Genomic DNA, 14,653 nt, shown 5'->3' on the forward strand with positions numbered 1-14,653 from the left:
TTCACATACTATAAAGCATGTCCAGATACTAATTACTTAGCTTCTTTACACCTCACTTTTCTTATATGTGAAATTGGATTAATAAGAATGCTTTGGGAGTGTTTTATAAGACAATGCATATGATGTGCTTAGCACTGTGCCTGGTACCCAGGAAGTTTCCAGAAGGGTCATAGTGGTGATAATAGTCGTAGTAGGATAAGTAGTAAGGGTAGCAGCTGTGGCAGTTGTTGCTTTAGGCATTAGTAACAAGGCCCGGCAAAGTGAACACGGTCTTTCATGGTCCCCCAGAAAGGCAAAGAAGGAGCTATTCTTCAGACCCTGGCTGTTTTCACTCCACATCCCAAATTCTTCCTGCTGAGCCACACCTGTACTTTTGGGGCCCTCAGAAAGTATCCTTAACTCTCCTGTTTCCTTGCTCTCCCTCCTGATGGTGGACTTCTCTCAGGCAACCTCCACCCCTCCACGCCTGGTGTCTCTAAGCAGCATTCCTACCTCCCCCCCAGCCCCCAACCCCTATACCCCGCCCCCCACAATGGTTCAGTACTTCCAGAGCTCTAACAGGAAAGGTATATTTACATATTTACATGGATGCACAGGCAGGAAAGGGTTTACAACACGCCCTTTGGAGTGAGAAAACCTGAGTCGGAAACCAGTTTTCTGTTGCCTATATCCTTGACGTTGGGCACATGGAACAGTGCTAATACTTGCTTCGTGGAACTATGGTGAAGTTTATTATATGAGGCAGCACCTGGAACGGCTGAGCTCAAGCAAGCATACAATACCAGGTACACAGAGTGATAAATAAATGCTGATTTGAAGATGAAGTCTTGCAGAAACACTTGCTCTTCTGGGTCCCCATTTTTAGTCTCCCAGACTAAACATCTTCACTATTTTCCTCCCTGCTCAGACCCAGACACATCACAGAATTATAAGAATATTAAAAACTCAGGACTATCCCTACACAGAATTTTCCCTAACCCTCTTTCTTCTTTGAGCTCCTAAAGCTATTTCATAGAAAAGTGACCTTATTTTTAAATAGAGGGGGCAATTGAAAATCAGTGAACGGACCTACCCCCTAATGATTTTTTTCTCAGACATAATTATAATAATTAGCATTATAAAGTGCTAATTATCTTTGGACACAGAGGACCTGCACACCAGAGACAGAGGTCCGCATTAAGTAAAGTGGATTTCACTTTCTTTAGTTACGAGATTTCTCTATTTTTCTCTTTGTAATGATGCGAAAGGTATTTAGTCCACCAACCCTCATTTGAAAACTTTTTCCAGTTAAGGAAACTATCTGCTGGCCATCCACAGCCCAACTCCATAATAAATTTAGGGAGATACAAAGAATTGTTCCAAACTCCTCACTTTTGGTTAGGCGACTGTTCTGTAGTTCTAGGCCAATACCTAGAACCTGGGAAGAATCTCAAACTGTAAAGATCACGAGTTTCTTATTTAGATGACGAATCATTCTTATTAACAAATGGATAGATGAAACCCTATCCCATGCCTTAGAAAGTCTGGTGGGCAATTGCTGAATGTGTTAGGTGTGGAGAAGCTCAGTATGTAGGACATAGAATTTCAAGCTGAATGGCACTTAAGAAGTCATCTATTCTAACCATTTAATTTTACAGAGGAGAAACTGAGGCACAGAACTACTCGCTAAGAGAACCAGAATTGAAAATGGAGCTGTGGATGTTTCCATCAGAATTTTTAATCACACTGCACTGGGCTTTAAGTCAGAGGTCTTCTTATTAAGTAAAGTCAGGGTCATGTGTTAAAGTGTAAAAAAAAAAAAAAAATTAGGACAAGTAGTGAGGCATTGGGGTAAGGCTATGAAGAGTAGAACTCTGGATTCCCCTCTATCATCGGTTGTCAGCAATGAATAATTGTTAATATTATCTAGTCCTCACCTCATTAACACAGAAATTGGAAAGTGAGGCCAATTTTAGAGCAGAATATTAGTAATGCAGAGCTATAAAGAGCCATGGACATTTTCTGAGAGCCCCAGAAAACCGTGTAATTAGTTCATCCCCCCTCAGTCCAGTGTAGGCACTCGTCTCCCACTTCAGCCTGGAGATACCCAGTCATCCCGAGTGGGTAAGTCTCATCTGCCAGCAGCTCTATTCAATTGGTAGTTCTCATCTGTGTCAGGTCAAAATCTACCCCCTTAAATGTCCATTCGCTGGACCTGTTCTGTACGTTGACGCACAAATAAATAAGTAGGTCTCACGTTAAAAAATACTGTCAATTATTTAAAAATATGAACATAATCCCCTTAAGGTTTCTCTAAACTGGTGTTTCTCAAACTCAGCTATATCAATACCTTGAAGGGCTTGTTAAAACACCTATTGCCGATCAGACTGAGGAAGACAAATACTATATGACTTCCCTCATAGGTGCAATAAAAAAAAAAAACAAATAAACAAACAGAAAGCAGAATCAGACCTATAAATACAGTGAATACACGTGAGGTTGCCAGATGGGAAGAGAGTGGGAGGATGGGCGAATGGGTGAAGGGAAACAGGAAGTTCCAATCTCCTAGTTATGGAATGAATAAATCACTGGGATAAAAGGCAGGGCCCAGGGAATATAGTCACTGATACTGTAGTAGTGTTGTATGGTGACAGATGGTAGCTATACTTGAGGTGAGCACAGCATAACATAGAAGTTGAACCACTCTGTTGTACACCTGAAACTAATGTAACTTTATGTGTCAAGTATATTCAAATAAAAAAAAATCAAAATCCCCACCTATTGCTGTTCCCCATTCTCAGAACTTCTCATTCAGTAGGTCTGGGGCATCTCTAAAATTTGAGAATTTGCATCTCTAACAAGTTCTCAGGCCATGCCTGTATACTGGTCTGCTCACACATTAAGGTCTACAGCTCTGTCAGGCCTTTCAATTATGCCTTTTGAGGCGTGTTTCCTAATCTGATGTCATTCCATTTGTCCTTTTTTGAATGCTTTAGAAATTTGGCTTTTATTTGCGACCACATGGTTGGAACTAGAGGGTATTATGCTTAGTGAAATAAGTCAATCAGAGAAACACAACTGTCATATGATCTCCCTGATATGAGGAAGTGGAGACGCAACGTGGGGGGTTTGGGGGGGTAGGAAAAGAATAAATGAAACAAGATGGGATCTGGAGGGAGACAAACCATAAGAGACTCTTAATGTCACAAAACAAATAGGGTGTCTGGGGGAGCGGGGTAGGGAGAGGGTGGTGGGGTTATGGACATTGGGGAGGGAATGTGATATGGTGAGTGCTGTGAAGTGCGTTAACTTGGCAATTCACAGACCTGTACCCCTGGGGCTAATAATACATTATATGTTTATAAAAAAATTACAAAATTAAAAAAAAAGAAATTTGGCTTTAGTTTTTTTAATACTTTTTATATTTGTTCAGGCTTTCCTTAATGGGTATATATAACTGTTCTACTTGAGGGAAAAAAGTGCATTTTTCTTTAAAATAAAGTTAAATAAAAGTGTAATTACCAATATAAAGCAAGATGACTAAAAAGAATCTGTCTCATTATTATGTTTTTATAGCTTATATACAGATTATTTGAACTACAATGCATTTGCTAAATCATTTATTTCTATTTCCATCACTGTACATTGTGGTGATTGGGGAAAAAGGTGCCTTTTTGGTATTAACTTTATTTTCACATTCTGGAATTTATGGTAGTGTGAGAAGGCCCAAATTTGTAAGCAGAAGACCTGATTTCACAATCCAGAGATCAGGATTTCATGGACACTGTGATGTAGTTTGACTGCATTTCTCTCAACAACTTCTCAGTTTCCATATTTTTCAACGGCAATAAAATAGTGATGGCTGACTTTTATTCTCCACATAGAAGTAAGAGAAAACATAAAAGCACTTGTATCCATGAAGGCTTTTCAAATTTTGTTATTATCTCTAATGTTTATTCACATGGCTGCTGCTTTCATTTTTTCATCTGGAATTCCATTTTGTGAGAAGAAAAGTAGTGTAAGAATTCATTTTGTTTGTGTCTTTAGTCATGAGCCCCTCCATCTACTGAGCACATGTCTACCTCATGTCACCTAACTCAAGTGGACTTCTGGTTAGATCATGTTAGTGATGATGCATTGTCTCCAGAGAATGCCAAATCTATGGTCTGTGAACTCATGCCATCTGTGCCTCTTAGCTCCTCTGACTTGAAGATCTCCCATGGAGGCCACTGTCAGTGCCTGTTTACACCCAAGTTTTAAGTGTATACTTTTTGTTAAGAAAGAGTGACAGTGAGGGTGGCCGGGTTGCTCAGTCGGTTGAACATCTTAATCTTGATTCCAGAGAATGCCAAATCTATGGTCTGTGAACTCATGCCATCTGTGCCTCTTAGCTCCTCTGACTTGAAGATCTCCCATGGAGGCCACTGTCAGTGCCTGTTTACACCCAAGTTTTAAGTGTATACTTTTTGTTAAGAAAGAGTGACAGTGAGGGTGGCCGGGTTGCTCAGTCGGTTGAACATCTTAATCTTGATTTCAGTGCAAGTCCTGATCCCAGGGTCGTGAGATCGAGCCCCACATCAGGCTCCGAGTTCAATGCGGTGTCTGCTTCGGATTCTGTCTCTCAGTTGCTTCTTGTCCTTCCCCCTCTCAAACTCTCTCTCTCTCAAATAAATAAATAAATCTTAAAAAAAGAGAGAGAGAAAGAGCGAGCGAGCGAGCGAGAAACAATGATTGATGTAATTCCTCCTCTTCAACTGAGGGGAAAAAACTCTAACTTTCTAAGAATATGACCTCAGTCGCTTTTGTCCCTCCCCCTCTCAAACTCTCTCTCTCTCAAATAAATAAATAAATCTTTAAAAAAAGAGAGAGAGAGAAAGAGCGAGAGAGAGAAAGAGAGAGAGAAACAATGATTGATGTAATTCTTCCTCTACAACTGGGGGGGGGCACTCTAACTTTCTAAGAATATGACCTCCAGGTGAAGCTCTGATTCAATAAATCATAGGACAAGTTTTGAGGGACAAGTTTTGGACAGGGCTGAGATTTTTTAATACTGTATATAGACTTGTATCAATTATCAAAGAAAAGAACACGAGGAGAAAATTTGCTGAATCAACTGAATAGTCACAGAGGTGGTACAGACATATCTCATGTAACAACTTTTCAGGTACCTGCTCTGGGAAAGATCTACCCATTTACCTTCATACAATTCCTTTTTATTTTATATAACTACTTTTTTCTCCAAAATGACACTAAGTAGGCTCTAAGAAGTGATATTTTGACATTACTGTTTTAGGTAAAGATACATTCACCAGCTTACTATTTAAGAGTTTCTACTCCAGGAAAACCATGTGGATTCTTCTGAATTGCTCCAGAGCTTGGGTGAGCCCTAAATAATTTGCTGTACCCCAAGTGAGAAGGCTGGGGAGATGGCATCTGTGCATCTCTTTATTCTGCCTTGTGTCCTGTTTCCATTTGTTTTGAAAGGCTCTCTTTTTTAGTCTTATTTTGCCTTGAGATTTTTTTTTTCTTCTCTGTGCTAAAACTTTATTTCTATATAGTTTAACTTCAGAAGGAGACCAGAAGTTCATGAAAGATTAAAAACAATTTATGAAGAAATTGATGCAGAAAGAAAAATGCATTTTCCCAAAAATAACACAGTACCTACTACTTTCTGTTGTCTTCTTACTAGACTGAGTGTCACAAACTTTCAACGCATTACATTCTCAGTGCAGGCTGTACCTACCAAGCTTCACCTTATCTGTTGTGACTTATACAAACTTGCTTTCCATGTTCAACTCATGTATTACTCAACTGAATTCTCCTTTTGTTGGTTATATTTTGATACAAATTGATCTACACCTGGTTTATAGAACTCAATTGATATATTTTGGATATAATGGGTTGGGATGGAACACATTTAAAATTTAAAGACAACTTTTTTCATTTAATGGCTTCTCCCCTTGGAGATAAAGTTTTCAGGGATATATGGAAGTCATTAAGGCAGGCATACATGTACATTTAAAAATTCATAGCAAAAAGAAGTGACAGTGTACAGGCAGAGAGATGAAGGTTTAGACATCAGTTGCCTGATTCCTGGGACAAATCAATTCTTTATACTTGGATATTCTTTGTAGGATCCCCTCTTCCCCTTCCAGTCTCCAGGTCAATATTTATACCTGAATGATGCTCAGGTCTTTTAAAGATGGGCTGGCTGGATCAGTTGCTGTCTCAGACAGACTTTAAATGTATTTTCAGCATGTCTTCAGACAGTTACTTTTCCTCTGTTCAATTTTGTTCATCTTCTTACTTAACTTTTCAAGTGCTACTATTTCCTTTTTAAATGTGGTATTGAGAAGTGCAAACATTATTGGAAGAGAGAGTCTTACTAGCATAATTGTGCATTATCTTCCTTTTATATTGCAGATGGAAACATTAAATCTAGGGGGAATAGAAATCTGCTCAATCAGATAATGATAGTACAATTTCCTTTAAAAATACTTACCTGTGGAGAAGAAAAGTACTGATTTTTTAAGGTGGCAACTTTCCATCATTTTTTAAAAGAGCCAAATGACACAGGGAGTTAAAATTCTGTCTTTTGGGAGCCGAACTTCCTCACTGATGCTATACCTTTCCCTCTTGCAATTTGATATTTTAGGTAGGGAGGTAGGTATTTTTAGGATATTTTGGGTGAGGTGGGAGGAGGGAGTATTCCTAGAGCAGTATATCATAATTTGGGGATTAGTGGAGTACTTAGAAAGAACACAGTGCTGTGTCCCATTTCTTATATTAAGTTTTAGTAATAACAATTTCTTATAAAAATTTTTAACAGCTCTATTAGAGGATAATCAATAAAGAGTAAACTGCCTATATTTAGTGTACAATATGATAACTTTGCTCTATGTAGAAATCCATGAAACCACCATCAAAATCAAGATAGGAACATGGTCATCGCCAATCGTTTCTGCAGTCCTTGACCCTGGCTGGAGATAACTATGTATCTGCTTTCTGTCCTTACAGAAAGTTTGTATTTTTTAGAGTTTCATTTAGGTGGAATTATACAGTATATAGTCTTCATTGTCTGGCTTCTTGCATTCTGCATCATTATTTTTAGAATCATCAGGGTTGTTGCTTATATCAACTGTAGTCCATTTGTTTTTATTGTTAAGTAGTCTTGTGCAGATGTGTGCTTTGATTCATTTTGGGTTAATAAATGGGAGTGGAATTGGTGAATGGTTGGTGGGTGTCTATTCACATTTAAAGAAATCACCAAACTACCTTCTAAACAACACCTTCTGAAAAAACAAGCAAAAACCTGAATAAAGTACTTTAAATAATGGTTTTTAAGACAGTGAACAAGGTGGGCAGGTATTTTGGTCCCTCTTACTCCATTCTGACCAGAAGCAGAAAAACAATAATTACTTCAAATGAAGAAAAAAAGTAGTCAAGGAGAGCTTGAGATTTCATTTTTTTTTTTTTTCAAAAACAGCATGAAACTTTAGTTTAAAGAGATAATATCTGAAGTACTAGCCAAACTAGAGTTTTGCTCCACTGTCGTGTTCACAACGGTTCATATGGAGATCTGGAATTTCATAGAGCTGCAAAATTTTGTGACTTGACAAATGATAATTTTCATTATAATGATAATTCTGATTAATGCCAATCTTCAGAAATATAAACTTTGCCATTTAAAAAGAGAAAAGTTTTTCTCTTGTGTAATAATTTCCAATGTAAAGTTATTTTAATAGGCTTAAACTTTAATTTCCTGAGTCTTTCTCCCAAACTTGAATCCTTTTAGAAGTCTTTGAAAAATACTTACATCGAACATTCTCTCTTCTCTGTAAAAATGTGATTCTTACAGAATACAGATGTTTCTTAGACATGAAATAAGGTAAGCATACTTTGAGACTCTAGCAGTTAAAAGGAAATAAAATCTAGAGAGCTGGGCTCATGCAGGCTTTAGGGAGAAGTAGTCAACTTTGAAGACCTCTGACAAGAAATGACTGGATACTGTCTGGAGAAATGGTTGTTACTTACCTCACTTCTCACAGTGGAAACTCATACATGTGTGCAATAGAAATGCTAAGGATCTCCATTACAGGTGTATATTGTACTTCATGACCTCTTACTATCTCTTTATGATATTGACTCTTCATTGCCCTCCCTAACCCTTCTCACTCCTGCCAAAAATCCCACAACCATATCTTTATTTAATTTCCAGGTATCCATATCCTTTTGGGTAAGAGTTATTTGTCTGATTACTCCTAGAATTATTTATCTAACCCAACACTGCCACACCCTTCATGTTTAATCTTGTCTCTATAAAGGTGGTGATTGCTAATTCAGAATGCAATCTCCAAAGATGAAATCAGCTCTAGCAACCCAAATAGCTGTCTCAAAAATCCCGAAAATCATTTTTGTTCAAGGCTTGACATGTTGTCTTCATTAGCCCAGCCATGTGTCCATCATAAATCCCATCAAAGAGCTGACTGTTTTCTCCACACTGTTTTGAAAGTCTAATTTAAATGTTAACTAGCCCAGCAGTAATACAATTCGGATTGTTAACAGCAACCTCCAGACTCAGAGACAGTTCAAATGACCATTATCTGGAAAAACGAGACAGAGTGAAGAGCTGTTTCTTATTACGATGCTTAATTTACAAATTAAAAGCTCCTCAAACCCTCATTTCAGAGCTGGCCCTCTTTGGGGCAGTGGTGATGGATAGCAAACATTGTTCTAAATAATAAAATTGTTTTAAAACATGGGATGACAAAATAATTATACTTAAATTGACAATTTTTTCAATTCCTTAAAACTTTTACAACTACAATGTGATCAAAATTGGTAGGGGCATTATTAGTGTCTAAATAAGCATGTGAAATAATATAATATATTCTTAATACACTTTAAAGTTTTCTTTAACTATCACTGCCTAGGATTTATGCCAAGTCCATCTTTTTAGATTGTGAGAAAACATCTGCCATTTAAATATGTAAAGAAGTAGAGGTATTCAAGATTGGTATCATTAACTCTTATTAAATATTAACATACATGTATTACATATATATGTATGTATTTAAGAACTAAGATCATATAGAATGTCAAAGATTTTGAATACTGATTCTTACCTTGCTGGTCTACAGAGGCTCAGAATTATTATCATCTGAGGAGAGTTCGTCAGACCAGTACTTTTCAAATTTCAGAGACTGATACATTAATTTTTGTGGTAAACAGAATCTGAGGTGGTCCCCTAAGTCCCTTCCTCTTGGTCAACACCCTTGCATAATTGCTTCCATTTGTGTGCATACTGGACCTGTAATGTGCTTCTAACTAACGAGTGTGGTAAAGCTCTTAGGGCATTTGTGATTCCATGTATGTGATCACATTATGTGATTGTAGTAGGGAGATTCGTTCTCTTGCTGGCTTTCAAGAACAAGTTGCCATGTTGTGAGCTTCCCCGTGTAAAGGGTCATGTGGCAGGAAACTAAGGGTAGCCTCCAGCCAACAGCCAGCCAACAAGAAACCCAGCCTTTAGTCCAGCAAGGCCACAAGGAACTGAGTGCTGACAAAAACCAAGTGAGCAGGGATGTGAGTCCTTTCCCAGTTGAATCTCATGTGAGATCCCTGCCCTGGCTGACCTGCTGATCACAGCTTTGCGGGGGACACATCCCTGACCCACAGAAAGTGTGACAAAATAAGAGTGTGTTTTTAATCTGCCGAATTTGTGACAATATTGTTACACAGCAACAGGTAATTAATACAATGTGTTATAAAATAAATTTGGTAAGTGATAATCCACAATTTAAAAAATAAGAGAGAATAGAATAGATGAAAGGAACAGAATGAAGTATAAGCCTATTTTATTAAAATTTTCTATATATATCAACATTGAGTCACTAAATGCATTTTGTAATGCGGGTTGTGGTAAAAAAAAAAAAATTGACAGAAATCTTTGTCAATATGATTGGGAAAGACCCTTCCAAGTTTTGAGGGTGTATATTCTCGATCTGTGAACATTTCACAAGGCCTGTGAATCCTGCTAAAGCGGGAGTATAGGGAGAAAGCACGAATATTGAAGACTAAGAGTATCTCCTCACATTTAGGGGATTTCGAGTTTGGAAGAGTACTAAAAAGGTTATATCTGGAGTAAATTACAGGATTATCTAATGTTCAGTATTCAACAAACATGAAGAGAAAGAATTAGGCAAGACTTTACGTTGTGCTAATTTAGACATTTCCCCCCAAAGTGTAGCATTCCTCTCACTGGTGGTACTGTATGATTTTAGTTTGCATATAGACAATTCAATTTTTTTTTTTTTTACCTTATGCATTTATCTTGCTGAGTATTCAAAACCCGACAACGTTACTGCTTAAGTTAAATGGTGCCCCTGTACCCTCTGCCTTCTTTTCAGCAGCAGTCTGTGCTCTCGTGACGACATGCAAATAAGGCCATAAAACATCAGGAGGGTGATTTGCAGATGGCTGACGTCTGAAAATTGGGAAACCCTTTTCCAGACCAAATTTTGGTTTGGAAACTCAGAGAGGTTAAGAGGACTTGTCTTGCTCCCTGTTGCACATGGGATCAAGCAGTAAAGAAAAGGAATGAGCTGTTGCCTAAGTCTGCGTAAACTACAGACTCTCTTGAGTTAAAGCAATTACACTGGTAGGGAGTGTATATGCTGTTGTGATGTGGGTAAGCGTCTGAGGGGGAATGTGTATTGTGTGTATGTGTGTCTTCTGGTGATTCCCATATTAGACATTGTGCTAGACATAGCCAACAAGACAGATAAAGCATGTCCTTTCAGAGTTTACAGATGAACAGATCACCATAGTCATAAACCCCCATAATCAATAAATTGATGAAATTATTGATTATTAGGAACCTCTTTTGAGAGTCATGTAAAAGATGCAAGAGAACGTTGACTTTCACATTAGAAGATGTGAGGTCAGATTTTACCTCTACAATTTGCTGGCCTTATAATCTTGGACAATGAAACCTCTGTGAGCTTCGTTTTGCTTATGTGTATAATTGAGATCTGAGTTCTTTCTTCACTGAACTCTGTATAGTCATATAGTGAGGCTTCTCCAGAGAAACAGAACCCATAAGATATGTGTGTGTGTATATATATATATACACACACAAAGAATTTATTTTAAGGAATCAACTCACATGATTATGAAGGCGGGCAAGTCTAAAATATTCAGGGTGGGGCTGTAGGCTGGAGACCCAAGGAAGAGCCAGCACTGCAGTTTGAGTCCAAAAAATGTCTACTGTGTAAATCCCTTTTGCACAGGGAGGGTCGATCTTTTTGTTCTATGTGCCACCCACATCACAGAGAGAAATATGCTTTATTTAGAGTCCACTGACTTAAATGTTAATCTCATCCCAAACAACTCTCACAGAAATATCTAGAATAATATTTGGCCACATCTCAGAGTACCATGACCCACCCAAGTTGACACATTAAAAATTCACCATCACACGTTCACCCGTCAACTCGGCTGCTGTACACATCTCCTTAAACTGAACTTCTCCAGGTAAAGGCTATATTTCCACCTGACATGATACAACTATCCTGTGTGCAGGCGAAAACACTTAAATCTCTTTTTCAGGAGAGGACTGGATGATATTTACCTCTCTCCTGATATCCCATAACTTAAATACTAAGATGTGAAGTTAACAGTGCTTAAATCTATGAAATAAGGTCAGCACACCTTATGTTAGATAATAGGAGTATACAGGAGGGAAGAAAACAGGGGCACCTGGGTGGCTTAGTGGGTTGAGCCTCTGCCTTCAGCTCAGGTCATGATTTCAGGGTTCTGGGATCGAGCCCCGCATCAGGCTCTCTGCTCAGCAGGGAGCCTTCTTCCCCCTCTCTCTCTGCCTGCCTCTCTGCCTACTTGTCATCTCTCTCTGTCAAATAAATAAAATCTTTAAAAAAAAAAAAGGGAAGAAAAAAAGATTTTTAATATATATATATACATATACATATATATATAAAATAAATATAAAAATATTTATATTTATATACCACTGGCCCTTGAATGATGTGGGAGTTAAGGGTATCAACTCCCCCTCACAACTGAAAATCCATGGATAAATTGTGACTTCTGCAAAACTTAACTACTAAGCTGGAAGCCTTACCAATAACATAAATAGTTGATTAACACATAGTTTGTACATTCTTTGTATTATATACTGTATTTTTATAATAAAGTAAGCTAGACCAAAAAACGTTATTAAGAAAAATATAAGAAGAGAAAATACACTTAAAGTACTATACTGTAAAAAAATCTGTGTATAAGTTGACTCATGCAGTTGAAATGCAAGTGTCCAAGGGTCAACTGTGTGTGTGTGTGTGTGTGTGTGTGTGTATAGCACTTCGATTTTCTAGCACATGGCATGTTGTTACAAAATGCTGTTTCTTCACACTGTACTTTGATTTAGGATCAGTCTCTGCTACCCAGGGTCCTATATTAACTGTGATAGGAATTAGCCTCCGTACAAGAATTTGTATGTGGTGGGACGCCTGGGTGGCTCAGTTGGTTAAGCAGCTGCCTTCGGCTCAGGTCATGATCCCAGTGTCCTGGGATCGAGTCCCACATCGGTCTCCTTGCTCAGCAGGGAGCCTGCTTCTCCCTCTGCCTCTGCCTGCCATTCTGTCTGCCTGTGCTCGCTCTCTCCCCCTCTCTCTGATAAATAAATAAAATCTTTAAAAAAAAAAAAAAAGAATTTGTATGTGGTATGTGCTCATACATTTTGGTAAATAATAAATTACAAGTATAGTAATTACATACATGTTTCTTTTATATAAAAGATTATCTACTTAATTTTTTGCATTTTAGGCCAGGGCACACAATGGTAGAATTCCTGGCAGAGGAATGCAGGGTTTCCTATTTTTAAGAATCTGAAACTATTTTTTTAAAATTCTGCCTGCATATAATGAAATAGTCCTGAGAGACTGCATGGGAATTGAGCACCTATCTGAATTATTTGCCTTAAAGTGGTGGTAATGATTGTGTGTGTGTGTGCATGTGTGTGTATGTGTGTGTGTGTGTGTGTGTGTGCATATCTATGTGCATAAAATAAATGACTTTTAAATATCGTGCAATTGATACCTGAAACTTTATGTAATTCGCTCAATGTTCAATCTAACTATATATCCACAATTTAATTGAAAATCCTGCCAACATTATGTACGTTACCCCCTGCTCTATCCTAGCTAATCTGAAAAATAAAGAAAAATATTGGACTTTGAGCGTTTAATCCAGACACAGATAAAGAGCTCTACCACATACATTGCATTCATATTCTCCTTTCCACTTATAAAATGTCTTTTCTTCAGTAAGGCAAGAGATGCATGTCTATGTTAAAATTCTATTTCTACCTTCATAATACTCTTTCTGATTCTACTCAGAGTAATAGGTAGCAAATATTTTTTCTATTAATTAAAGTCCTTCACTTTTAGGATGAATTTTTTTTGAAAGCTCTCCAAGCCTCTCATGGCTCTTTAAAAAATATCTTTTCCCATGGAAATGCTTAATTCATTACTTGATGCTATAAAAATGAAAAGGTGCTTATTCAAACTGGTTTATTTTGTCCTTCCTTCTCCAGTACCCATTACCCCCCTCCTCCTAGGCTCAAATAAATATGATGAGGGGAAGAAAAGTGTCACTCACGCACCTGCACAAGAGTCTATGGAAACTCCTGCATACCAAGAAGGCTAGTCCACATTATAGCTTTCCTCCCATCCAAAATTATAATAATCAGGATGGCTAATGATTAGGAATTTAAATTCTGCTTTCTTATTTCCAATCATTATGCTAAGATCATGGAGATAAATAAACTTTTAGCAGTGTGTAGGGAAAGAAAATCTTTTCAAATTCACCCAATCAAGTTATTCTAAATCCAATCTTTCTATGCCTTGCAAAATCAGCTATATCTGGTTGTTTTCACAATTTCCTGATTAAATCTGTCAATAGATTTTCTGCTGCTCATTCCGTTATTTATCCAGAGCATTAATGAACTTCTCTACCTCCTGTGGATCCATAAATATTTCTATTTTATTATCAAAAACAACCCTTAATTGGACTAAAAATAGGATTGTAGATCTATCTGTTCCACCTAAGTAGTAAATTAACTTTTGTGGTTCCAAAGTCACCATTTATTTCTTCATCACTCACTGCTATTTATTGCATGTGCCTATCACATGCCAGTCACCATTCCTGGGGCTCAGGATTGAGTGGTGAGAAAGGTAAGTGGGACCGCCACTCCCACAGATGTTAGATGCAGTAAGAGAGATAGTGAATAAACATGTCACCAAATAAAGCAGAAACTTCTTATGATGAAAAGTTGTCCTCCAATAGAGGACAGGGAGATCTGGAACATGGTGACTAAACGGAGGAGAGGAAAAATGTGTACCATGGAAGAGGGACCCCAGAAGTCCTATTAGAAGAGCTAACATCTGAACTGCTGTCAGAATAATGAGAAGGAACTGGCCAGGCACAGATCCAGGGGAGAGACTTTTCAGACAGCAGGAACAGCAGATGCAAAGGCTCAGAGTCAGGAATTTGGTGTGTTTGGGGACTCTGGAAAAGACATGTGATTGGATCTACGTAAACAAGTAACTGCAACTAATGTGACATGGCAACATTCCCACGAGGTACTGGGCTATCG

The sequence above is a fragment of the Mustela erminea genome, chromosome 1, assembly GCF_009829155.1.
Source record: "Mustela erminea isolate mMusErm1 chromosome 1, mMusErm1.Pri, whole genome shotgun sequence".
NCBI lineage: Eukaryota > Metazoa > Chordata > Mammalia > Carnivora > Mustelidae > Mustela > Mustela erminea.